General features: G+C 41.3%; 1 long non-coding RNA gene across 2 annotated transcripts in view; it reads left to right on the top strand.

The window, feature by feature from the left end:
- Positions 1–25,698, top strand: part of LOC129708104 (uncharacterized) — a 130,338-nt gene that overhangs the window by 24,190 nt on the left and 80,450 nt on the right. Inside the window, exon 3 of one of the 2 annotated variants that reach the window (XR_008725284.1) lies at positions 20,272–20,443. The exons of the other annotated variant lie outside the window; for it this stretch is intronic. This is a non-coding gene — a long non-coding RNA (uncharacterized LOC129708104). The remainder of the gene's footprint in view (positions 1–20,271; positions 20,444–25,698) is intronic. 2 annotated transcript variants of the gene reach the window in all.

Consider the following 25,698-nt stretch of genomic DNA (forward strand, 5'->3'; position numbering starts at 1 on the left):
CTGTCGAGAAATTTAATAGGCCATAAAATGGTGCACTAAAAAGGTGCATTGGATTGCTTCAGTTTCAGTTTGTCCCTTTGATTATATCTTCCTTAGACATGTACCTTGTGTATATTTACACATGCTTGAATCTTTTGACTAAACCCGTTCACATTTGAACACCCGATCGTCATGCAGCACCCGGACAATGCCTCAGCTTCCACTTAGACAGGCAATAGACATCCAATGTCTGGCCTGTCCATGGAAAGTTAAGACTACTGCCATCACTGAAGTGTATTACAGTGTACAAAGGGCTTTAGAGGGAATCAACGCACTCCAGCGATTTGATTTCAATGGATTACAGAGGTGTGGGGGTCAAAAAACCATGAAATCAATATTCATCCTCCCATCACACTAATTTCTCTGCTGCCATCAGGTAGAAGGTACAGGAGCCTGAAATCTGGTACATCCAGGTTCAGGAATGGCTACTTCCCCACACTGCCACCCAGCTATTAAACACAACATCAAACAAACTCTGAACTATAACAGCCTATTGCACTTTATCTGTTTATTTATGTGTGCATATATATTCTACAGTACATGGACACACTGATCTGTTCTGTATTTATGCCTCCAATATTCTGTTGTGCTGCAGCAAGCAAGAATTTCATTGTCCTATCTGGGACACATGACAATAAAACTCTCTTGACTCAATAACACAACCTTAAAGCTGGTACAACTTGGGTGGGGGAGGGATAGAGAGAGAGTTAATTCAAGGGTTAATTGAAGTTAGAGAAACCAATATCCATACCACTGGGTGGTTAGCTGCCCAAGGAAAATATGAGATGCTATTCTTTCAATTTGCGTTTGGCCTCACCCTGACAATGGAGGTCAGTGTGGGAAGGGGAAGGGGAGTTAAAGTGTTTAGCAACCAGGAGATCAGGTAGGTCCACTTGGACTGAGCGAAGATTCGCCCAACAACATTGTACATTTATTTGAACCCTAAATGTTGGAATATGTCCCAAGCATTCAGAAACAAAATTTGTTTTTGAGTCATGGGGGAGCTTTTAAAGGGATAAGGATAGGTGTTAACAAAGGATTGGCTTTTCTCAGCTAAAGGAAAATGCAGAATATATTCAGAAAGAGAAGGTGGATGGTGTGATGAGCTTGTGTACCATTCTCCATGCATCTACACTACTGATGATTGGATATTAATGGCTTGAAAATCAGCCCTGTTTTGTCTTTCCTTTCCGAAGTTATATTGGCTGCTTATTATTCACTGGATAATACTCAGATTTACTTCTAATAATCTGAAGGTCCCATAGGCTAAAGACCACACGAGGTTAAATCAACTCGCCAAAGCTGAATGGAAGTGCAGGAACGTGAGTGGCAGAACAAATGAGCCGCATCACTGGTCTGTATTGCCTGGTATAGAATGAACACAGACATCCTCAAAGCATGCTTATCAGCTGCTTTGTCCTTACATGTTTATATATCATTCTCTGCACATATTCTTATTCAGAGCTACAGTGGGGAAAATAACTGCGACGATTCAACCTCCAACTTTGTTCCTTTTAATCTGAAATACCTCGACATAAGGCCAGGGATTGTATCAGTGCTTATGCATTGGTCATGTTGTACAGGATGTCAGCATTAATGAGATTTTATGACAGGCAACTGTGATCCACTTTTGCTTCATTATTTATCGTTGTTGCTTTTGGCGCCGCTCTAATGGTTATATTTCATTTGCTTTTAAATGCCAACATGACAAAGAATAAGAGCTGCCTCGCAGAAAGCCAACAAATTGTATCAGTGCATAAATGTAATTACCAGGCTTAGGGCTTGGGTACTGAAGAACAGCAATGCAGAACATTCAATGTCTCATCTGTTTGCAATGTTTTCCAAACTCGGGGAACATCCATTATGTTTTCATAACAGCAGATGCTGGCATATACAAATTCAGACTAAAGTTATTCATGGATAACTGCTGCTCTACAACGCTTTTGACGGACACCATTTAAAATAAGTGCTATTCCTGCGTAGCTGATTAGTTTGTGCAGGATTTGTACAAATAATGTAATTTGATGCAAAGCATATGACTAAAATGTGTTTTATCCTTCAGCTATTAACCAGAGTGAACTGTCGTGTGATGAGGTCTGCTTAATTCTTCACTGTTAATCAAAGAAAACGATTTAATTGATTGTTGACTTTTCCTAGCCACTTGTAAAAGTGCTTTGTGAAAAATCCCACAAGATTTTTCAATTGAACGTGATGATTTATCAACAAATTAATACTACACAACTTATTTCCCCTTGTTAAACATTCTTGAGCAATGATGGTGAAATGTCACCTAGAATAACCGATTACTGAGAGTTAGTTACAATAATACCTCAAGGATCCATGGGAGAGTTAAGAGTGTTTAATGCTGTGTATATTATCAATGCCTTTCTAACTTTGAAACAGTGTAACATGAACAGTGTAACATTGTTTTTAAGAGGTGATTTTTTAGAATAATCTAACATTGTTAAATGTGATTGCAAGATTAAATTTATCTTTCAGTTAGATTAGCACATAGATGAACGTGGTTAATTCAGGAAACAGAACAATCGTGATTATATGACAAAACTAGTATTCCACAGTCCTGGACTAACATTAAAAAATTAGGAGCTCTATCATTCCACGGCAGCTGAGGGATTTTGATTTAATTAAATGAAGAATCTTTTATAATATGGTATTATTCTGGTATAAAATTATGTCCTGTTATACTGTGTATATATAAACATATCTGATACCAATATTGTACAAGGAGGAAAATCTGCTATCCTTTCCTGGGCTAGTCTGAATGTGACTCCAGAATACAACAATATCACTCATTCTATATTGGACTTGCAGCCAAAACCAGTACAGGTATCAGCAACGACAAAGAAACATAATAAGTTAGATTTTGCTGGTATTTCGTAGTTGTTCAAAATGGAAACATCAATGACCTAAATCATTGCTCTTGAACACATTCTAAATATGTTTACGATGATGTAACTGCTAAGTTGAATGTTATTTCATACTAAAGTCCTAGAAAGCATAAAAAATAGTGCTTTTTCTGAATGCAGAAGTTGGACATTAAAGTGGTCCGTGATAAGTGGTGGTATGTTTTGGGACATGCGTAAATATAGAAAATCCAATTTACTGGCCATGTTCCTCTGCTGTTCCCTGTACATTGCCACTGGATTGAAGTCCAATGTGGGAACTCGATTTTGCTGGGAATCAGCAGAATTTAACCTGTGGAATATATCAGATTCTCTGCTAGGCTATACCTTCTGTGCGATCTACAGACCATTCATTTCAATGAAGATTGTGGCACACCAATGCAGAAAATTATAAATAAATTGGGTTCCTCTTCGAAATATATTATTTGTGATCTATTTAATGTTTCAAGGTCAGTTTATTGTCACGTACCAATTAAGGTACAGTGAAATTCAAATTACCATACAGCCATACTAAAAAAAATCAACAAGATGCACAACTACATAAAAGTTAATATAAACATCCACCACAGTGGATTCCCCACATTCCTCACTGTGATGGAAGGCAATAAAGTCCATTCTTCTTCCTCTTTATTCTCCCGGGGTCAGGGCAGTTGAACCATCTGTAGTCGGGGCAATCGAAGCTCATTAATTGTTCATAATTACTATGTGTTTAGTTTGTTACTTTGATTAATGTAAGTTGTTTGAATAGTTGGGGTGAAGACATTTCCCACCGTCAATGTTTTTCAGAAGAGTCTCATGGGTGTAATGGCCCCTCACTTTACATCATCAGACTGGTTGTAACATGTACTCGAGACCTTGTCGGTCAACTCTGCCAATGGTGGATATGCAAGATTTCCCTCTAGATTTGGCTCAGCAAGGTTTAGCAAGTGATCAGTGAGCCCATGTCAGTGATATCTGGAGGTAGACAAAAATGCTGGAGTAACTTTTTGGGTTCCATGACTTGCCATTGACCTATCAAAAACATTTCTATTGCTGACCTTAAATACCACCCAGAAAGAAACAGTTTAATGTCCGGCTTTTGCAGACTTACTCAGAGAATAGCACTATTTGTTATGCTTTTTAGGACTTTAGAATGAAAAATCATTTAACTTAGCAGTTACATCATCATAAACATATTTAGAATGGGTTCAAGGGCGCTGATTTGTGTAATATGTTATTTCCTGTTATTTTGTGGCACAGTGCGACACCTGGTAGATCTGCTACCCCACAACTCCTTGACCTATCAGGTTTCAGGTTTAATTTTACCCAGAAAGAATTTTAATGTCATGCTTTGCTGACTTACTCAGAGCTTTGTTTTCTTATGCTTTTTAGGACTTTAAATGAGAAATCAATTAACTATAAGGTACACATCAAAAATATTTAGAATGGGTTCAAGGGCGCTGATTTGTGTAATATTTTATTTCCTGTTATTTTAAAGATGTTGTGGCACAAATAGGCAACGGTTTTGGGACCCCACAACTCCTGGTTTCAGCCCGAAAGATTGCCTATTGTCCTGCGCTCCATACACCTTTGTTTTCTGCTTTCCCGAATTAGATCTGAGTTTCTCCCGAAACGTTGCCTATTTCCTTCGATTCCATAGATGCTGCAGCATCCCGCTGAGTTTCTCCAGCTTTTCTGTGTAACCCTAGATAATACTATACATAGATACAAAAGGTCAAGCTCACATTCAATAGTGAGGGCAAAGGGAAAGCACCAGAGTGCAGAGTATCTTTCTCAGCAGTTGCAGAGATAAAGTCAAATGTTTGGAAAGGGGAGGAAGTGAGCCGGGCAACACCTTGGCTTTTATTCAGATGCCTGATAACAGAGGAGAAGAAACTGTTTCTGAGTCTGGTGGTTTATGTTTGCAAGCTTCTATACCATTGATCTGACAACCCCTTGATTATGTTGGTTGTTTTTTCAAGGCAGCGGGAATTTTGATGAAGCCAAATGTAGATAAAGACTGATCTGCATGACGGACTGGGCTACATCCACTACTCTCTGCAATTTTGGGGGTCTTGAGCAGTGCTGTTCCCAAACCAAGCTATCATACAATCCAATAGTATGATTTCTATGGATGCATCCATAGAGGTTTGGAAGAGTCTTTGGAGATATGCTGAATTTCGTCAGTCTACTGATGAATTAGAGGCGTTGGGGTGCCTACTTGGCAGCTGTATCAATACGGCTGGTCCAAGACACATCGTGGGTAATGTTGACTACAAGGAACTTGAAGCTCTCAACCATTTCCACTTTGGCACCATGGATGCTGATTGGGGCAGGTACCCTACCATGCCACCTGAAGTCAACCCTGACCTCTGTGGAGTTTGCTCCGTCTCCCTGTGCCCGAGTGGGTTTCTTGCATCGACTTCCTCCCATTTTCCAAGATGTTTGCATCGGCAGGTTAATTGGTTATTATACATTTCTCCAAGCGTCGGTGGCTGGTAGAATCCAGTGAGTTTCTGGGAGGTGTGGAGGACAGAACTGCAAATGTTGGTTTAAACTGAAGATAGACACAAAAAGCTGGAATAACTCAGTGGGTCAGACAGCATCTCTGGAGATAAGGAATAGGTAACGTTTTGGGTCAAGACCCTTCTTCAGACCAGAGTTGATGGGATCAGTGTTGATGGAAATGTGGAGCAAATAGGTTACAATGAACACTAAAGCAGGGAATAGGATTGCAGCATAGACTGAATGGTTTCCTTTGATGTCATAAAGAAATATCGAAAGGAATGTTGAGGTGATATAAGTTCAGAGAAAAACATGACCAAAATTGGTTTGTTACCTCTTATTCCACCTTTCTCATGAAAACCAGGAGCATTCATTTCTTACCTTTGTGCAGGCCATACTTCTCTTTTACAGAAAGCTATCAGGACATTCTGGGGCTAGGCCTTAAGGACCAACTCCTGTGACCTAGTTGTCACTTGAAACCTGTTCCAGTCAGCGGATAAACAATTACCTATGGATGGTCAACTCAGACAGGCACAGATTTGTGTGGGTGGAAATCTAGGCAGCATCAGGGGGAAGGGGGATCTGTGGCATGACTCATTTTAATCAATTAACTTCCTATGTATATGTAGGGCAATGGTTAATGCCTGGGAAATACCAGTCATACCATGTTCCATTTATTCAGACAAAGCAAACTTTGCGGTATGATATTCATACTTAAGGCTTATTGATGAAATAACATTTGGTGTGATTTGATAATTTATAACTTATCATATCAACTCAGACTTGTCTACTTACTTTTGTAAAGAAAATATTAACTCATTAACCATGCAATAACAATCCAGCCACTTCACCAGTGAAATACAGGTTTTAAAACCAACTCTTAATTGCTCTCAAAACTTTACATTTGACAGTGAAGTGAATTCACTTTGAGGCTGCAAGAGGAAATTTTCATAAGGTCTTCTGCTCATTTATCATAATTTCAGCACAAGAGCAATGGTATTTGTATCAAAAACAGTGTAATTGGTATTCCCATTGCTTTTCCATGACCTTTCACAGAAGTTATCTTGTGCAAATCAGTTCACAAATTGTTACTTTATATATATATTTTTTAATTCATATCATGCCTTTAATTTATGCAAATAAATAGTGTTCTAAAGACATTTTAAGGTAAAATTGTTACTGAGGTGATGAAGGTAATATTAGCTGGATTAATATAGTCTTGGGCAAAGAAGCACTTTTAATGATATGAGAGGAGTGAGCTTGAGGGGCTTGTTGTGGAGGGATACATGCGCGATCAGAAGAGTAAAGAGACTTGAAATGGAGGAGCACAAAATGCTGGAGTAACTCAGCAGGACAGGCAACATCTCTGGAGAACATGCATAGGTGATGTTTCCAGTCGGGAACCCCTCTTCAGACTGATTACGGGGGGGTAGGAAAGAAAGCTGGAAAACAGGAGGAGTGGGACAGAGCAAGGCTGATAATAGGCGAACACAGGCAACAGGGTTTGTGATAGGCAGATTGTGAGACAAGGGGATGAAATGGCAGGAGTAAGCCCAAATAAGGATATAGAGTTGCAAATTGTGCAACTCAAGGGTAGAAACACTGTGGATTGTGCATCCATTGGAAGGGATGCAGGTGGTTGGGGAGGGGAGAAACTGGAGGCTTCATTGTTGAAATGGAGGGGGTTGTCTGACTGGAGGAGATTATTAACATAGGCTATGGTCAGATAACAATGTTGACAACAACAGGGCTACAATGCTGAGAACTATATAGTGTTACAATGGTGTGAACTATATTCAGTATTTTTTAATCTTTTCCTTAACTCTACTTCTGGTATATGGGCTTGGCCTGATTGTATTTATGTGTTTGGTTATTTCAGATGCAAAACAAAGCCTTCACTGTACCTCAGTACCGTTGCTAATAATGAACCTAAATCGAAACCTGGATCACAAAGGGGTTTTAATAACACATTTTAAAAGGCGAAAGTGGAGTCAGAAGCCAGGTATGCTCAGAGCATTTAAAAATAATTTGATGAGAACTTGAATTACCAAGGTATATGTTTACAGACCACGTTCTGGTAAATGGGATTAGTATAGATGGGTATTTGATGGTTGGCATGGGCATGGTAGACTAAAAGGCTTGTTTCTTTGCCCTGTGCTTCTAAACATATAAAATGTCTGTGATGGGGATATCTGAGCCACAGTAGGCCACTGGCGGCAAAGGAAACGCCATTGAGTCTGGAATGAATTATATATTATTAAGCATATAACGGGAGGATTATTGTAAATGTACAGGGAATTGAAGAAACAGAAGATATAGAGAGGATAAATCTAAAGGCAAAGATAGACACAAGAAGCTGGAATAACTCAGCAGGGACAGGCAGCATCTATGGAAAGAAGGAATGGGTGACGTTTCAGGTCGAGACCCTTCTTCAGTCCGATGCTGCCTGTCCCACTGAGTTACTCCAATTTTTTGTGTCCATGTTCAGTTTAAACCAGCTTCTGCAGAGGCAATTTGGTCAGAGGAGGAGATGTGTTGAGAAGAAGATGATGATAAATTGTGCTTAACCGAGTAGGAAAATCAGAAGGTCGATGAAGCTTAGTGGTTTGAGCTTCAGCGAATATCTGACTATAGTTATTTCTATTTCAGCTATGTTGGTGAATATTCAGACATGGAGCTGGAGAAACTGTGTAGCACAGTGGTAGAGCTGCTATCTCACAGTGCCAGAGACCTGAGTTTGATCCTGACCTCAGGTGTACTCTTTGTGGGATTGGCACATTCTCCATGTGACCAGGAGGGTTTCATCTGGGTGCTCCAGTTTCCTGCCACAGTGCAAATTGCCCCTGTAAATTGTCACTAGTGCGTAAGTCGTATGGAAAAGTGAGATATTGAACGGGTAATCAGTGGTCATGTGGCTCAGTGGGCAAATAGCTATTGTTTAAGAGTGCAGATGCTGGAGAATCGAAGGTTACACAGAAAAGCTGGAGAAACTCAGCGGGTGCAGCAGCATCTATGGAGCGAAGGAAATAGGCAACGTTTCGGGCCGAAACCCTTCTTCAGACTGATCGGGGGTGGGGGTAGGTGGGGACAAGAAAGGGAAAAGGAGGAGTAGCCAGAAGGCTGGAGGGTGGGAGGAGACAGCAGGGGAGCTGAGGAAGGGGAGGAGACAGCAAGGACTAACAAAATTGGGAGAATTCGATGTTCATGCCCCGGGGGTGCAAACTCCCCAAACGGAATATGAGGTGCTGTTCCTCCAATTTCCGGTGCTGCTCGCTGTGGCCATGGAGGAGACCCAGGACAGAGAGGTCGGAGGCGGAGTGGGAGGGGGAGTTGAAGTGCTGAGCCATCGGGAGGTCAGCTTGGTTATTGCGGACCGAGCGGAGGTGTTCGGCGAAACGATCGCCCAACCTCCGCTTGGTCTCACCGATATAGATCTGCTGACATCTTCCAACCTCATCTATTGCGTCCGCTGATCTAGATGTCAGCAGAACCATATCGGTGAGACGAAGCAGAGGTTGGGCGATCGTTTCGCCGAACACCGCCGCTCGGTCCGCAATAACCAAGCTGACCTCCCGGTGGCTCAGCACTTCAACTCCCCCTCCCACTCCGCCTCCGACCTCTCTGTCCTGGGTCTCCTCCATGGCCACAGCGAGCAGCACCGGAAATTGGAGGAACAGCACCTCATATTCCGTTTGGGGAGTTTGCACCCCCGGGGCATGAACATCGAATTCTCCCAATTTTGTTAGTCCTTGCTGTCTCCTCCCCTTCCTCAGCTCCCCTGCTGTCTCCTCCCACCCTCCAGCCTTCTGGCTACTCCTCCTTTTCCCTTTCTTGTCCCCACCTACCCCCACCCCCGATCAGTCTGAAGAAGGGTTTCGGCCCGAAACGTTGCCTATTTCCTTCGCTCCATAGATGCTGCTGCACCCGCTGAGTTTCTCCAGCTTTTCTGTGTAACCTTAGCTTGTTTCTATTGCTGTACTTTACAATCAAAAATACGGGCACTGATTTGGCAGAGAGAAAGGCCAACACCGATAGAGTAGCTTTATACAATGCTGGCTGGCCTTATTAAATGGCGCTATAGGAAGATCATTGATGGCCATTTTGAAATGTACCTTTTGGAGGGTAAAATATACCTTTATGACCCACCTCCTGCAGACCATTGAAATTGTATTTCAGAATTAAATCCTCAGAAGAGAAAATCATATAACATGGGGAATGTGCATTAAAGTGTCCTGTTTTTGGCCCAGGGTATCACAAGATATCTTTGTTCCCTTTGATATCCCATGGGAGTAATAATTTAGTGGAGAAACTTCAGTTTAAAAATTAATGTAGTGAATAGCAAGTTATTGGGCACTTAAAAAGATCTGTGTAACTGTGTGGGAAATTTTGACAGTGCAAGAATGAAGTTGGAGTTTTCCGAGTATGAAATGAGCTGATGGTTAATGCAACAATTGTTCCATTTCTTTTCATGTCTGTTTCCCAATGTGGCATTTAATAAGGCACCAAAATGTCTCGGTTACTTCCTAGATGAATAAGTAGCAGAGATTATAAATCTGTATTTTAAGATTCTGCTTCAATAGGAATCCATTATTCGTGCCGAGAGTGTTAAGTGTAATGTAATCTATTTGTGTGGTCCATGAGTCATTTATACTATAAATTTAAAATAGCAATATTCTAATAACTGTTGCAAAATAAACGTTACTTTCTTGATAGAGTTACTGTCTATTAAATGCATTGATTTCTGTTGAAACGTACAATAGTCCTTTTCAGAAAGTAAGTACTGAAAACTTAAACCTACTGTATCTAACTTCTTCCTTTCTCAGAGTGAAACCTAATTCTCACAAATAGAAGCATTGGAAAGAAATTTGAAAAACGTATATTAAATTGTTAGAAGCTATCACTAAGAAATTAAGATTTGCATGTCACAAAATATAACATTTATTGCTGTTAATAATATTGTCCTGTGACCCGGCTTCCTCCTACACTCCAAAGGTTTGTAGATCAATTGGCTTCTATAAATTGCTCCTAGTGTGTAGGATTCAAAAGTAGTCTAACTAGAACTAGTGATTGGGTGATTGATGGTCAGCATGGACTCAGTGGGCTGAAGGGCCTGTTTCCACGCTGCATCTCTAAACTCTAGACCTATGCACAGCCATCCAGTTATATTCACATCAAGAGTGGAGTTACAGGATACTGAGGAGACCCGTATGAAAGCCTCATCTATGATAGAAGAGGGGAACCTCCATTCCCTAAAGAATGAGGACATCTCGGATGCCCTGGTACGAAACACCTCATCTTGGGTGCAGATGCGGCGTAGATGGAGGAATTGGGAGTAGGGGATAGAGTCTTAGCAGGAGGCAGGGTGGAAGAAGTGTAGTCGTGGTAATCAGTAGGTTTGTAATAGACATCTGTCTATAGTCTGTCACCTGTGATGGGGAGGTGAGATCAAGAAATGGAGGGATGTGTTGGCATTGGTAAAGTGAATTTGAGTGCAGTATGGAATTTGGTCGCAAAGTTAATGGTCCATAAGTTCTGCATTGGTGCAGGAGGTAGCCCTGATGCACTTCGGGAATAGGGCCAGTGTATGCCTGGAACAGGGATTGTTCGATATAACCTACAAAAAGGCAGGCATGGCTTAGGGCCCATGGCAACGCCTTTGATTTGGAGGAAGGAGAAGTCGTTGAGAGGCCCAGCTCCGGTACATGGAGAAGAGAGTTTGTAGAGGGAAATTGACTGGCACTGTGGTCAAGGAAGAAACAGAGGGGTTTAAGGCCTTCCTGGTGGGGGTAGATGTATAGAGTGACTGAACGTCCATTGTAAAGATGAGGGAAAAGGGGCCTGGAAAACGGTATGAGATGAAGGGTGTGTGAGGTGTCTTGGACGTAGATCTTGTCACCCACTATGCTCCTAACTGTAACCAGAGTTACACCTATGCCTATTCCTCCAAACACTGCTTTGGACAGCAGTCATACTCTAGTAAAAAGCATTGATGAGCTGAGGAGAGTCAATAGTGCTGGGCTTGGCAAGATCGAGGCTCTATCTTTCTCTGACAAATAAAGGCAGATTAGTCAAGAGAAGCCAACTTGCAATTCAACAGGTACAAAGGCAGTTTAGCAGGATAGTGTGAAGTATCTTAACTGTGTGTTTAACCTCCCCATCCTCCCACTGTATGGCCGCTATAGCTTAAGTAAACAACTCACTTGAATAAAACACAATGTGCTGGAATAACTCAGTGGTGAGGCAGCATCTCTGGAAAACATGGACAGATGACGTGTCCGGTGCGGTCCTTTCTTCAAACTAAATGTGATGGGTGGGAGAGGGTGGGGCGGAGGGACGGAGAAAATAAAACTGGAAGGGGAGAGGGGCCAGACAAATATTGCATCCAATATTTAGGCACGAATTGGGTGGATCTGATAAAAGAATCTCTTTTTAATAGTGCATGTTTGTGAATTCATTTGGACAGGTACATGGATGGGAAGGGTTTAGACGTACAGAATATGGGCCAAATGCAGGCAGAGAGACAATAGGTGCAGGAGTAAGCCATTCGGCCCTTCGAACCAGACTAGTGCAGATGGGGGGGTACACAAAAAGGCTGGAGAAACTCAGTGGGTGCAGCAGCATCTATGGAGTGAAGGAAATAGGTAACGTTTCGGGCCGAAACCCTTGTCTGAAGAAGGGTTTCGGCCCGAAACGTTACCTATTTCCTTCGCTCCATAGATGCTGCTGTACCCACTGAGTTTCTCCAGCATTTTTGTGTACCTTTGATTTTCCAGCATCTGCAGTTCCTTCTTGAACACTAGTGTAGATGGGGCATGTTGGGCGTGGTAGGCACGGCAGACTGAAGGGCCTATTTCCACACTGTATGGTACTATGACTATTTCCAAGTCTTGTTTTATGTAAAGAAACTTGATTTTTTTAAATTATTCCTGCACAGCACCTGGATGTTATTGGTATACATTCCCATTTGCTCATTGCTGCTGAATTGGAGGTTACTCTGCCACTGCCAGGGGTGCCAAAAAGACACAAGGTGCTGGAATAACTCAGTGGATCAGGCAGCTTTCTTGTTAAACATGGATAAGCGACGATTCGGGATGGGACCCTTCTTCAGACGTCATCGGTCTGAAGAAGTGACCCGACCAGTATGTCACTTCTCCATGTTCTCTAGAGAAGCTGCCCGACGTGGAAAAAAGAAGTGCAGATGCTGGTTTAAATCGAAGGTAGACAAAAAATGCTGGAGTAACTCAGCAGAAGCTGCCTGACTTGCTGAGTTACTCCAGCACTTTACGTCTTTTTTTGTAAACTAGTATCTGCAGTTCCTTGTATCTATACTTCAAGGAGTAGTTCAGAGTCAACTACATTGCTATTGTCCTGGAGTCACATTTAAGCCAGGACAGATATCGAGGGAACATTTTGTCCCTTGTGGGTCTTTATGAACAAGCTGTGATCTTACAACAATTGGGCAGTTTCAAGGGTATGATTACTCATTCCACATTATTTAATAACTTGGAAATAAATTCTCCAACTGCCCGGCTGGGTGCAAACATGCCACTGGCAGCAGCTATAACTACAACCATGAAAATACTTCCGTTTTAGTGATGTTTAGTTCCTGCGCTGCTGGTTGACTGAAAATAAATTTAAAATGGCTCTTCCGAGTGAGAAATGTTAACATTGAATTCTGGTACAGAAGGCAGTCTTTATACCAGAGGCCATGTTTTCCTTTATTTCATCAGGGTTTTATCTGATGATCTAGTTTTGTTGGATGAGGGTATCTTCAATTAGTCTAAAGGGTCCTCCATAAGTTTTGAATTCTCAAAAGCCCTCATAGATTTTTAAAAAAATACCCTTTGAAATGATTATTTATTCAGCTTGATACTCCATGGAAGTAATCACATCAGATCCAGCAAACAGGCTTCACCTTTTCTAAATTCTGTGCTTGGTAACAATAATGCATGAGTCTTAAGTAAAGAGAGATCTTAGCAACGTTGAAATGGAATGCAGAACACCATTCCATGTTGATGTTGAAAGAACAGTAGATGTGAGTGATTAGACAATCACCAAGCTCAGACTTTCCACACACTTCCAAAGACTTCCCGCCGGATGTATATCCGGGCAGATTCAAGGCATCTGAACATAGGGGCCTACTGTAGGTGAAATCTACCTGGAATGGAATGGCACAGGGTTTCCTGCCACAGAATGTCCGTAGCGAGTCCGTAGGAGGCCGTAGGCATCCGTAGATATTTCGTAGCGGCTCGTAATGCCAGCCGTAGGTACTCGGGACATCAGGTAAGTCGGGACGTTTTTTCAGCATGTTGAAAAATGTCCACGAGTAAAAATAATAGCCCCGAGTACCGACAGCTGGCTATTACCGTAATTCTCTGAGTTTGAATCAAGGGGAAAACTCGGGAGAATTCGTGAATATCTCGGGACAGTGGGCCAGCGGCTTCAGTGCCATTGAAGATGTTGTGGTAGAATCATTTGAAATTTTATTTGGAAAAATCCCAACCAGAGTATCTTACAATTCCAATACTTTGCGTAAGAGCAAACATGCCCACTCCAGAATTAGAGAACAGACCTAGAACAAACTCCAGCCCCATGGGGTTTGTTGATATTTTACATAGCCTTGGATCTTTCATCCTGATTGGTAAGTTTCCCACTCTTGTCAAAGATGTTTCGAAGTTAAATAATTACATTGATAAATTGTTTAAATGATGGCACCATTGTAATTTGTGCTTATCGCAGATTTTTCATACACTTTTCATACACAAATGAACATTGTTCCATGATAAAATGCATGTAACAGCACAAGTAAGTTATTAGGTATTCTCATTATCAACTGTTTTTGATTCAGTGGAAGTAAAAGATAATCACAACATGAATTGCAAGGAGCTTTAGAAAGCCTGTCTTGGGTGCCCTTTGCTTATTATGTTCAAGCCACCATGAAATATTTTCCTCTACAACTGCCCTTCTCTTTAAATCACAGTTAATGAATGCAGAGCCTGCATTAACTGCTCATTTTTCACTCAGTGCCTTTAACGATTCAAATACAAGCATTCTCCCATTTCACTTTCTGTTTCCAAATGTATCCAAAATAATTTAGCTTGCTCTGATTGTAAATGTTCTGGCTTTAGGAACAGAATTTAGAACGTAGAACAGTACAGCACAAGAACAGGGTCTTCAGCCCACAATGTCTGTGCCGAACATGATGCCAAGACTATCATTTATCTACCTGCATATAATTCATAACACTCCATTCCTTGCGTATCCATATGCCCATGATGGTCTCTTAAATGTCACTGCCATGTGCCTGATTTTTTCATGTGTACATACACACGTAACCATTCATTGTTAACTGACAACCTGAATGCTTCTATTATTGTTTTGTGCTATCTAGGAAAGAATATCATGGAAATCTAGATTAATTCACTGGTTTATTGTTCTGAAAGCTAAAGAGCAATGTAAAGCTTTAGTCACATATCTTTGCTGATTGCAAAGGTAGAATTTCTTCTTTTGATAATGTCAACTGCAAAAATAATGGTGTAACATGGGCAACGGGTACCTCAGCAACCCAGTTTGATATTGATTTGGCCTAATGACCTTCACATTTATGTGTTAACAGATTAATGCTACATAGCTGGGCCACAAGTCTGTGACGATTTTGTCAACCAAACTCGGGTATAAAATGGATTGAGCATTGGCTTTCATCCAGCTTTAAAGACTCACTAAATTTGAAGGGACCACAGGCTGGACCTCGAAGGAGGCTATTAGAATTTCAAAATGTCAAGTTTTGTTGTTATGTTGGTAGGATGGTTCAGTTGCTTGACTAACCTCCCAACGCTCTTCCAACCCTCCCAGGTCTGTTCACTAATCGAACCAGTTACAAATCTGTCTGTGTCCTGAAAAACCTTGACTACATAGTCAAGATTTGAAAAGTAAATCATATAATTTGCAAATGTCTATGGTAATGATATAAACCAAGGGAAGCAAATGCATTGACATAAATGTATTAGAACAAAAAGTGCTGGAGTAACTCCCTGGGTCAGGCAGCATCTCTGCACTTTATATTCCACATAAGATTCCAGCATCTGCAATTCCTTGTGTTGACATAAATGTATTATCAGTTTACCATGCTGCAGAACATTTGTCTGCCCATGGCTAACGTTACTGATTTTAAAAATTGTGATGAATTTGACAGATACAAAGCAGTGCCACATGAGAGGTGGCATGAGAGCCGACTAACTCTGAGGAACTTCCTCACTAGGTTGGCTTGTTAAAAATGTCAGAGGCACAGAAAAAAACAAAGTCTCAGATTACCTGAACTATTTGAAGTAAGTAATCTGTTGTAACCAATAGTTTCAGAATTTGACAAAAGTGCCTCCAGCTGTGAATTTCTAGCCAAGAATGAACAATTGTAAGGCCAGTAAATCTGAGAAGCCTTTAAATTTCCATTAATGTAATAAGTGGATATTCAATACTCGAAGGAGAAGTTTAAATCAAGTTTGCTGTTGTACATTTAGAATTATAGGGCATAAATACTCAGCAGTTCAGGTGGTATTTGAAAAGAAAAATAGATTAATGATCATAGAGAGTTATGTTACAACTTGCGTTTAACCATGGAGTCATACATTATGGAACCAGGCTCTTTGACCCAACTTGCCCACTCTGACCAAGGTACCCAATCTTCACTCGTCCCACCTGCCTACATTTGGCCCACCTATATAACTAAAAGTCTCATCTTGACACTTCCTGTCTGCGCTGTATATTGATTTTAGATAAAACGCTACCATATATTGCTATGATTTTGGCCATCTTACTCACAGTCCTCCTCCGCTGAGGTAGACCTGAGGATTTTTCCGATCGATGAAAAATAAAAAAGTTATGAGTGTTTAAAAAATCTTGATCAGCTGATTGGTCCTCTTGCCTGTCAATCACCACGATGAAGTTAACGCCCCTTCCGGGGGGGAGGGGGGGGGGGACAGGACTATAAAAGCGCGGGTGCCTGGACGCAAGTCAGTCACTCTGGAAGATCGTGAGGGAGAGTATACAACTGTGATTCTAAGCTGTGAATCAATGTACTTGCAATAAATGATTTGTTAGCACTTAATGACAATGCAACGAGTTGTTTGGCAATTTGCTGGCCTGCACTCTTCCTGAAATGCTACGAAATTAAGTTTGGGTCACCTGCACTCTGCACTCTGCCTGAAAGTGCTATAAAATTGTGTTTGGTGGCCTGCATTCCGCATCAAATGTTATGAAATTGAGTTTAGCGGCCTTTCGGGTAGTTTGCTTTTAGGCGTCCCACCCTTTCGGTCAGTTGGTGTTTCGGCTTCGCAAGGTTTTGGTTATTTGGCGTTTCGGCTTTGTTTCCATTCAGTTATTTGTAACAGAAAATTCCACAGATTCACAACTCTCTGGGTGAAAAAGTTTTTCCTCATCTCAGTCCTAAATGGCCTACCCCCTATTCTTAATCTGTGACACCTGGACTCCTCCTACATCGGAACCAATTTTACTGCATCTGACCTGTCCAATCCTTTAAAAAATGTATATGTTCCTATATGATCCCCTCTCATACTTCTAAATTCCAATGAACACAAGTCCAGTGGACCCATTCTTTCATCATATTCTGTCAGTCCCGCCAACCCGGGAATTAACCTGGTGATCCTACGCTGCACCCCCTCAATAGCAATAATGTCCTTCCTCAAATATGCAGACCAAAATTGCACACAATACTCCAGGATTGGTCTCAGCAGGCTCATGTACAACTGCAGTAGAACCTCCTAGCTCCTAAACTTAAATCCCCTCGCAATGAAGGCCAACATGCCATTAGCTTTCTTCACTGCCTGCTGTACCTGCATGCTTACTTTCAGTGAATGATGTACAAGCACACCCAGGTCTCCTTGTATCTCCCCTATTCCTAATCTGACACAATTCAGATAAGTCTGAAGAAGGTCTCAACCCGAAAAGTCACCCATTCCTTATCTCCAGAGATGTTGCCTGTCCCGCTGAGTTATTCCAGCATTTTGTGTCTACCATTCAGATAATAATCTGCCTTCCTGTTCTTACCACCAAAGTGGATAACCTCACATTTATCCACTCACCCAACCTATCCGAGTCACCCTGCAGCCTCATAGCATCCTCCTCGCAGCTCACAGTGCCACCTAGCTTTGTGTCATCTGCAAACTTGGAGATGTTACATTTAATTTCCTCGTCTAAATCGTTACTATATATTGTAAATAAGCCTTGTAGCACCCCACTAGTGACCTGCCATTCTGAAAAGGACCCATTAATTCCTATTCTTTGCTTCCTGTCTGCCAACCAGTTCTCTATCCATCAATACCCTACCCCTAATACCATGCGCTCTAATTTTGCACACTAATCTCTTGTGTAGGACTTTATCAAAGGCTTTTTGAAAGTCCAGATACATGACATACACTGGCTCTCCCTTATTTTGTTGCATTCCCAAAAAATTCCAGAAGATTAGTGAAACATGATTTCCTGTTCATAATTACCCGACTTTGGCCGATCCTGTCACTGCTTTCCAAACACTACACTGCAATTACATCTTTAATAATCAACTCGAGCATCTTCCCCACTACTGATGTCAGGCTAACTTGTTCCATTGTTGGTACATATGACAATTAAATTATCTTGAGTCTTGACTCCATTTAAAGAGCTACTTCTTCAAAATTGTAAATGATGAAACAAACAACAATGTATTTTATCCATACCTTAGTAAATTTGTGCCTAGTGTGTTTATCTTGTTGGAATTTTTGTCTGTTCCTGATTCCTGATCGCCATACACATTCCTTTTAAATGTGTCACACATTGTATAGAAACATGTTATTGTGTAAGAGCAGATATCAAACAACCACATTCAAAATATTTTTGAGTGAAAGTAATTTTTTCCCATTTATCTGTAACGATAGAAGTAACTTAATTAAAGGAATTAGCTGGACAGTAGCTGGAAAAACATGTTTATTGGAACATATGTGTAGGAAGGAACTGCAGATGCTGGTTCACACCAAAGATGGACACAAAATGCTGGAGTAACTCAGTGGGACAGGCAGCATCTCTGGAGAGAAGGAATGGGTGACGTTTAGGGTTGAGACCCTCCTTCAGAAGGGTCTTGTTCTCGAAACATCACCCATTCATTCTATCCAGAGATGCTGCCTGAGCTACTCCAGCATTTTGTATCTTTATTGAAACATATGTGGAAACACCACGATCAAATCATGTGTGCAGCCAAAACCGTTGTGAACATTCATTGTAGTCATTGCTACATTTGTTAACAACACTTCATCTTATTTATTCCCACTTGAATGAAATATCTGTAAGAGTCCTTAATAAAGCTCTGTTGTCACTTCCAACTATGATTACCACAGTCACATTCTGCATACATGTTCCTCCTCTTCAGTAGCAGCAGTTTAAAAGCCTTGAGTACAAAATGTGTAAAGGCGAATGAATGAAACTATTCAAGGTAGGTTCACATCACCAAAATCCTCTCAAACTTCATTTCATGTGGAAAACAAATCCCGACAAAAGCTTTTCACTGTATCTTGGTACACGTGACAATAAACTAAATGCAAAACTCCATTAAATCAAAGCCGGTAGTGTACTTAAATTCTGTCGTTTGCACACAGCAACTCTAGACTGTCCACATAACATTGCCACTTACATAAAACAAACCACAGATCTTACCAAATGTGAATCTTCCAGTATCCACAAATAACATGCAGTACTGCCACCATTATGCCATTAGCTTCAGACTTGAAATCTCATCAGGAAGCTCCTACTATCTGACTGATGTGAGAAAAAGTTTCACTGGCAGAGTGTTTACTGTTTTAGCATGATGAGACAGTGTATCTCCTTTAGAAATTTAAGAGTAGTAAGAAAAGCAGAGGAAGAACAGCGACACGGTGGCACAGTGGTAGAGTTGCTGCTTCACAGTGCATACAACGGCAGACACCCGGGTTCAATCCCGACTATGGGTGCTGTCTGTAGGGAGTTTGTACTTCTCCCTGTGACCGCGTGGGTTTTCTCTGAAATCTTTGATTTCCTCCCACACCCCAAAGACATACAGGGTTGTAGGTTAATTGGCATGGTATAATATATAAATTGTCCCTAATGTGTGTAGGATAGTGTTAGTGTTCGAGGATCGCTGGTCAGTGCAGACCCGGTGGGCTGAAGGTCCTGTTTCCGCGCTGTATCTAAACTGAAAAGGACGATGAATGATTGAATGAATGATGAATGTTTGTCTTTAGTATTAAAAAAAACCCATATAAAATATGGCTTTGGAGAAATGACAGAGGAAAAGACAATCTGAACAAATGATAGTCCGAGGTTTGAATCGCCCACCCATATTATGAGGAAGAGATGTTGATTGGCAGTCATTAACAATGAAGAAGTATCTCGACCCTCCAAAGATGCTGCCTGAGTCACTCCAGCATTATGTGTCTATCTTTGGTTTAAACCAGCATTTGCAGTTCCTTCCTACACACTAACAATTATTCTGTTGTTAATATTATACTTCTCCCCTTACAATCAGTCCGAAGAAGGGTTCTGATCCGAAACGGCACCCATCCACATTCTCCAGGGACCCTCCAGGGATGCTGTCTGAACCTCTGAGATACTCCAACATTTTGTGCCTTTCTTTGGTATACAGTATACCAGCAACCGGAGTTCCTTGAAGTTACCTTAAATGAATATTGATTCTTTATCTAAAAGAAGCTGTATTAAAGCATACGCTTGATTAGTCCAACACAATCTAGCTCTCCCAAACTGGTTATCTGAAATTAGTCATTAGTAACAGGAAACTTTATCATCTCAGAATCTCATACATTGTCAAGGCTCCGAAATGGAAAGGACTTGAATGCAGGCTCACTGAGAAGTACTAAAGAAAACCCAAAATCCATACACAAATGGAACAACCGAAAGATGCAGACCTGGAACCGACAGGACACAGAACTGATTAGTCAACACCCAATTGGTGTCGATCTCAGGTATTTCTACCAAGTGATATAGGGGAGCAGATTAAATGCAGGTGTAACTCCTAATAGCTCAGGGGAGTTGTGTGGCAAGAGTCTCAAGAGGAGGCGTGGCAAGTGTGACACATATTTTGAAACATGATTTGGAGAAGTCACAGTTAATGCATGAAAGGCTGGGTTTGAGGGTTAGATAATTCACTAATTAATGTTCAGTAATTAATTAATTCGGTAATTAATGTTGTGCACCATTTAAAAACCAATCTGGATCTCATGTAATAAAACTAGAGATCAATAAGGAATGTAAGAAGAGGCTTAGTAAATAATGGCATGTATTTGGCTTATTAAGGGATTTCTCTCATTTTCTTCAGACAATATGGTGCATGCCACAGAAATTCTAAAGTCATATATTTTTTCAGTGGCCCGTTGTCTCAAGCAACTGTTTGTAATCCCAACCCAACCAAGCTGATCAATGCCTTAACCTGATCTGTGATTTTCTGATTTTCGTTTTCTTCCTCTAAGTGAAGCGTTACCTCTATTTATCAGACCACAAAACAATTACAACAAAACCCATGGTCTAACGCCAACTTGAATTATTTTAATAGCACTGGCAAAGTTAGCAGATGAGAAAACTTTGTGCTCATGAAGAATGTATGACGGACTTAGTTGCACATGTGGTTTCACTGGGCACAGTAAAACATGCATTGCCAATTTAAGTACGCATATCCTGGCAAGGCACCATTTCTAGAGCAAAGCTTTTTCAACAATTATTATTCTAATTTTGGACGACTGGATAATGTTTCTCTTTCCAAGCCACACATATTTTTAGAAATACTTGTGTTTCTCTACATATGGTTTCACTAGAAAAGTTGCCCAGATTGTAAGTTGCCGTTGACTCGTGAAGGCCACAGTTATGCAAACTTTGGTATTTCTCCCCTTCAAAAAATGTTTCCTTCTTGCCATGTGCTATCACTGTTGATTTTGCTCTGGTCTATCCACGCTACTCTGATGAACGATAGTTCACACCATTGAATAATGGACGGGTGATGGCTGGGTACTGTTCACAAGCTTGTTGCTGTCATCACCAACAACAGTGGAGCTTCATGACTGAGTGGCTTGTTTCACTGCGTTAAACTACATCACTTGGCCAGATGCAGCAGTAGTAGAACACATCTGTCTGAGGACCAAGTGGTGATTTGTTGACAAATGTCTGAAGGAACGTGTTGTTCCAAACTTAAATCGAAGATTGATGGTCCTCCATCCTCCATCAGGACAGGTACGTGGAAGGGAAAGGTTTGGAATGATATGGGTCAAATGCAGCAAAGAGGGACCAGCATGGAGGTTGGGGCTGCCGAGAGAACAGAGGGACACGGTGTGGGGGGGTTGTCGTGAGAACATGGCGACTTCTTACATACTTTGTGTATTGTATGCAAAACAAAAATATTTCACTGTACTTAGGTGTTTGTGACAATAAAGCATTATTTATTCATTCATTCATTGGGGCATCTTGGTCAGCATGGGGAAGTTGGGCCAAAGGGCCTGTTTCCTTGTTGTATGACTCTACATACTCAGCATTGACATCCAGATCATCACCATTGAGCAGATATATAACGTGAAAGAATACCATGTCATGTCATTCTTAAATATCAGGTATCTATACATTGTAAATGGATCGATTGTAATCATGTATTGTCTTTCCACTGACTGGATAGCACGCAACAAAACACTTTTCACTGTACCTCGGTACACATGCCAATAAACCACTTCCCTTAAACTCTTGTTCTGCCTGGAATCTGCAATGAGAGGCAACAGGATCCAGGCATCTTCAGTAAACTGTTAAGCCATCAAAAAAATGTATATTTGTACCCCACCACGACAAGTATATTCTTTCTCAGGCATGGAATCTAAATTACTGCAGGTGTGGTCTCAACAAACACTCATTTGATTGAAACAAGATTTCATTATCTTTCATTCTTCATAATAACCACTAACATATCATTAGCTTTCTGAAAAGCTAACTGGAATCTTTGAACAAGAACACCCACATTCCTTTTCATACCAATATTTACTAGTTTTACCTTTTTAAATAACACTCACTTTTAGTTTAGTTTAGAGAGACAGTGTGGAAACGTGCCCTTTAGTCCACCAAGTCCGCACCGTCCAGCGATCCCGGCACACTAACACTATCCACATCTGTCTTGGGCTTTCTCCATTGGCAGACCAAGGCCACACTCAAATTGAGGGAACCGCACCTCATATTTTACAGGTTCCAACCCAGCGGAATGAACATTAATCTCTCTAATTTCAAGTAACTCCTGCATTCCTTACCCTCCCCCCCCTAATCGTTCCACTGTTTACATCCTTGTATTCCTGTCATTAGCACATCTTCCCCAGCCAACAATGGACTATTATGGACTCCACCCTTTCTGAGGTCTTCTGTTGCCAGCCCGGATTTGTTCTGGCCTTCTCTAATTTTCAGTGTGCAGAAGGATTCTGATCCGAACCGTCAACCTATTCATTTTCTACAGAGATGCTGCCTGAGTCGCTCATGCATTTATTGTCTGTATTTCGTATTTTATATATTTTTAAATGAGAAATAATTAATTTTATAATCTTAGCACAGTTTTTCATTATTTCGAATAACAGGGCATTAAAAAGCGTTCAGAGTCCTTAATGTTTTTGGCGATAGTCAAAACCCGTGGATATGGTTATATCAGCTGTCGTTTTTATTTAGCACACTTGCGGGTGTGTGTCATACTAGCTTTCACGTGAGGTGGCATTGCATTACACAATGCCCCCAGCATTATGGATCAGGATTAACTGTCAAGTGGACTCCAAGTGTCTGCAAAAGGTGGGTCTGTCCATTATCAATGTGTCCATTGCCAGGCCGTTGACAGCAAGTTAAGGTCTATTATAGATTACACGTAACACTCTGAGACTCAAGAGCTCTTGCCCATGATTAATTGGTTTTAATTAGTGAATACATAAATGTTAGGTTGTGATTAAATTAATGATTATTTACAACAATAACATTCATTAATAATTACACTGCTAAATGTATTTATTATGTGACTCAAATACTTTATTCTGCACGGTTGTCAAAGGACTGCTTTATGTCTTCAGAATAGCACTTTCTACGCCTGTCTTTGCTTATGATATAGACATGTTGCCATTTATCCCCAACCCAAATCACGATGAAACATGCATGATTGATTTCCATCACACTGATTATTTAGAACTGTTGTTGGCTGTTCTAATTCACAGGATGGAGTGGTTTGTGTATACGCTAAATGCAAATAAAATAAAGATTCGTTCAGAGGCTGTAGAGACAGATGAATCTAAGCATTATGCTCAATATATCAAAGCCAATCTCCAACATAGTTGGAGACAATATGAAAGATATTCAGCAATGTAATTCACTAATTTCTCTGCTTATCAAAACAATCTTTGGGACACTAGTCTACTTCTTGATCACCCGAGACTTTAAAAGAGCATTAATCATGATTGGAGTAAAGTATATTTCCTACAAATGCTACCAATTTATTGAAACTGAACCATAGGCCCAAAGGCACTTTATTGCAAACGATTTGAATGTATAAGTTATTGTATACTGCATTCATAGCCATATTTTTCTCTGAACACGTACAAGACAATGGGTAGGAAGGAACTGTATGCTGAGGGGTAACATTGTAGAGGTATATAAAATCATGAGGGGAATAGATAGGTAGAAGACACAGTCTTTGACCCACAGATTATGGGAATCAAAAACTATAGGGCATAGGTTTAAGGTGAGAATAGTAAGATTTAATAGGTACCGGAGGGGCAACTTCTTCACACAGAGGGTGGTGGGTGTACGGAATGAACTGCAGAGGAAGAAGTTGAGGCAAGTAGGACAACAACTTTTAAATTACATTTAGACAGATACATGGAAAGGAAAGGTTTAGACGGACTGGCCCCAGGCAAATGGGATTAGCTTGGATGGATCTAGATCAGCAGCGATATGTTGGGCCGACGGGCTTGTTTCTGTGCTGTGTTACTTTATGGCCGTGTTTGAAACAGGACATTTTTTTGAACATTTTCATACGTCATGATTCTTATGTTCACGGTGCATAAGTGGATAGATAAGTAGGCAGAATTATGCAGAAGTTAACCTTATTTGGAAGCATCCTTTCTGCACATTGAAATTATACAATCAATCACAATAATACTTTATTATACGAGGAATTTCATTTGCCAAGTCAGTCATACAAATAAAAAGCAACAAAACACACCAAATACATTTTAACATAAACATCCACCACACTGACCTACACATTCATCACTGTGATGGAAGGCGAAAAAAAGTTCAATCTCGTCCCTTCCTTGTTCTCCCCGCGGTCAGGGGCCTCGAGCCCTCTGTTGATAGGACGATCTTGACTCCCGTGGCCGGCGGGGTTTCGGCTCTCCGCATCGGGGTGATTAGCTCCTGCATCGGGGGGGGGGGGGGGGGGTGGGGGGTGGGGGTCCTCCCCCACGCCATACAATCGAACCCCACGTCGGGGCGGGTCGAACCTCTGCGTCATTGGAGCTTCCCGACTAGCCTCTCCCGAGACTGCGCAGGCCACGATTGGAGCGATCCCAGGCAAGGGATCGACTCCGAAGTTAAGTCCACGCCCCACGGTGGGGGCTCAAGGAGGCCTCCAGCCCCATCGATGATAGGCCGCAGAGCGACCAGAGATGCGACCCGGAAAACAATCGCATCTCCGGCAAGGTAAGAAACTAAAAAAAAAGTTCCCCTGATCCCCTCCCCCTCCCCCCTCATTAAAGAAACCTGAGAACATTTACACAGACTTTTAAAACGCACTAAAAAGAAAAAAAAAGTACGAAAAAACGGACAGACTGTTGACGGGGCTGCCAATCGTGCAGCGCCCCTGGTGGTGAGGGACATGAATGACGGCTTCCTGAGGAGCGCCTTCAGCAACAGGCTGGTTCCACCAAGATGCAGTGCAGAACGCCACAGGAGATCCTTTTTCCTTGTGGCTATCAAACTGTACAACTCCTCCCCCTTCTGTCGTGCGGTAGACTGACTACCCCCCCCCCCCCCATCACATTTGCACATCCCCAATCCTTTCCACTCGTCACTGTAATTTCATGTTTGATGTACCTTGTGTTTTATGACTGTTGGCAGATCAATTTCCCTCCTGGAAAAAATAAAGTTCTATCGTATCGTATTGTATCGTAAACACAGCAACATTAAAAGATAGGATGTACTGTCAATCACAGAGCAACTAAAG

Source organism: Leucoraja erinacea, chromosome 23, assembly GCF_028641065.1.
Source record: "Leucoraja erinacea ecotype New England chromosome 23, Leri_hhj_1, whole genome shotgun sequence".
Classification (NCBI taxonomy): domain Eukaryota; kingdom Metazoa; phylum Chordata; class Chondrichthyes; order Rajiformes; family Rajidae; genus Leucoraja; species Leucoraja erinaceus.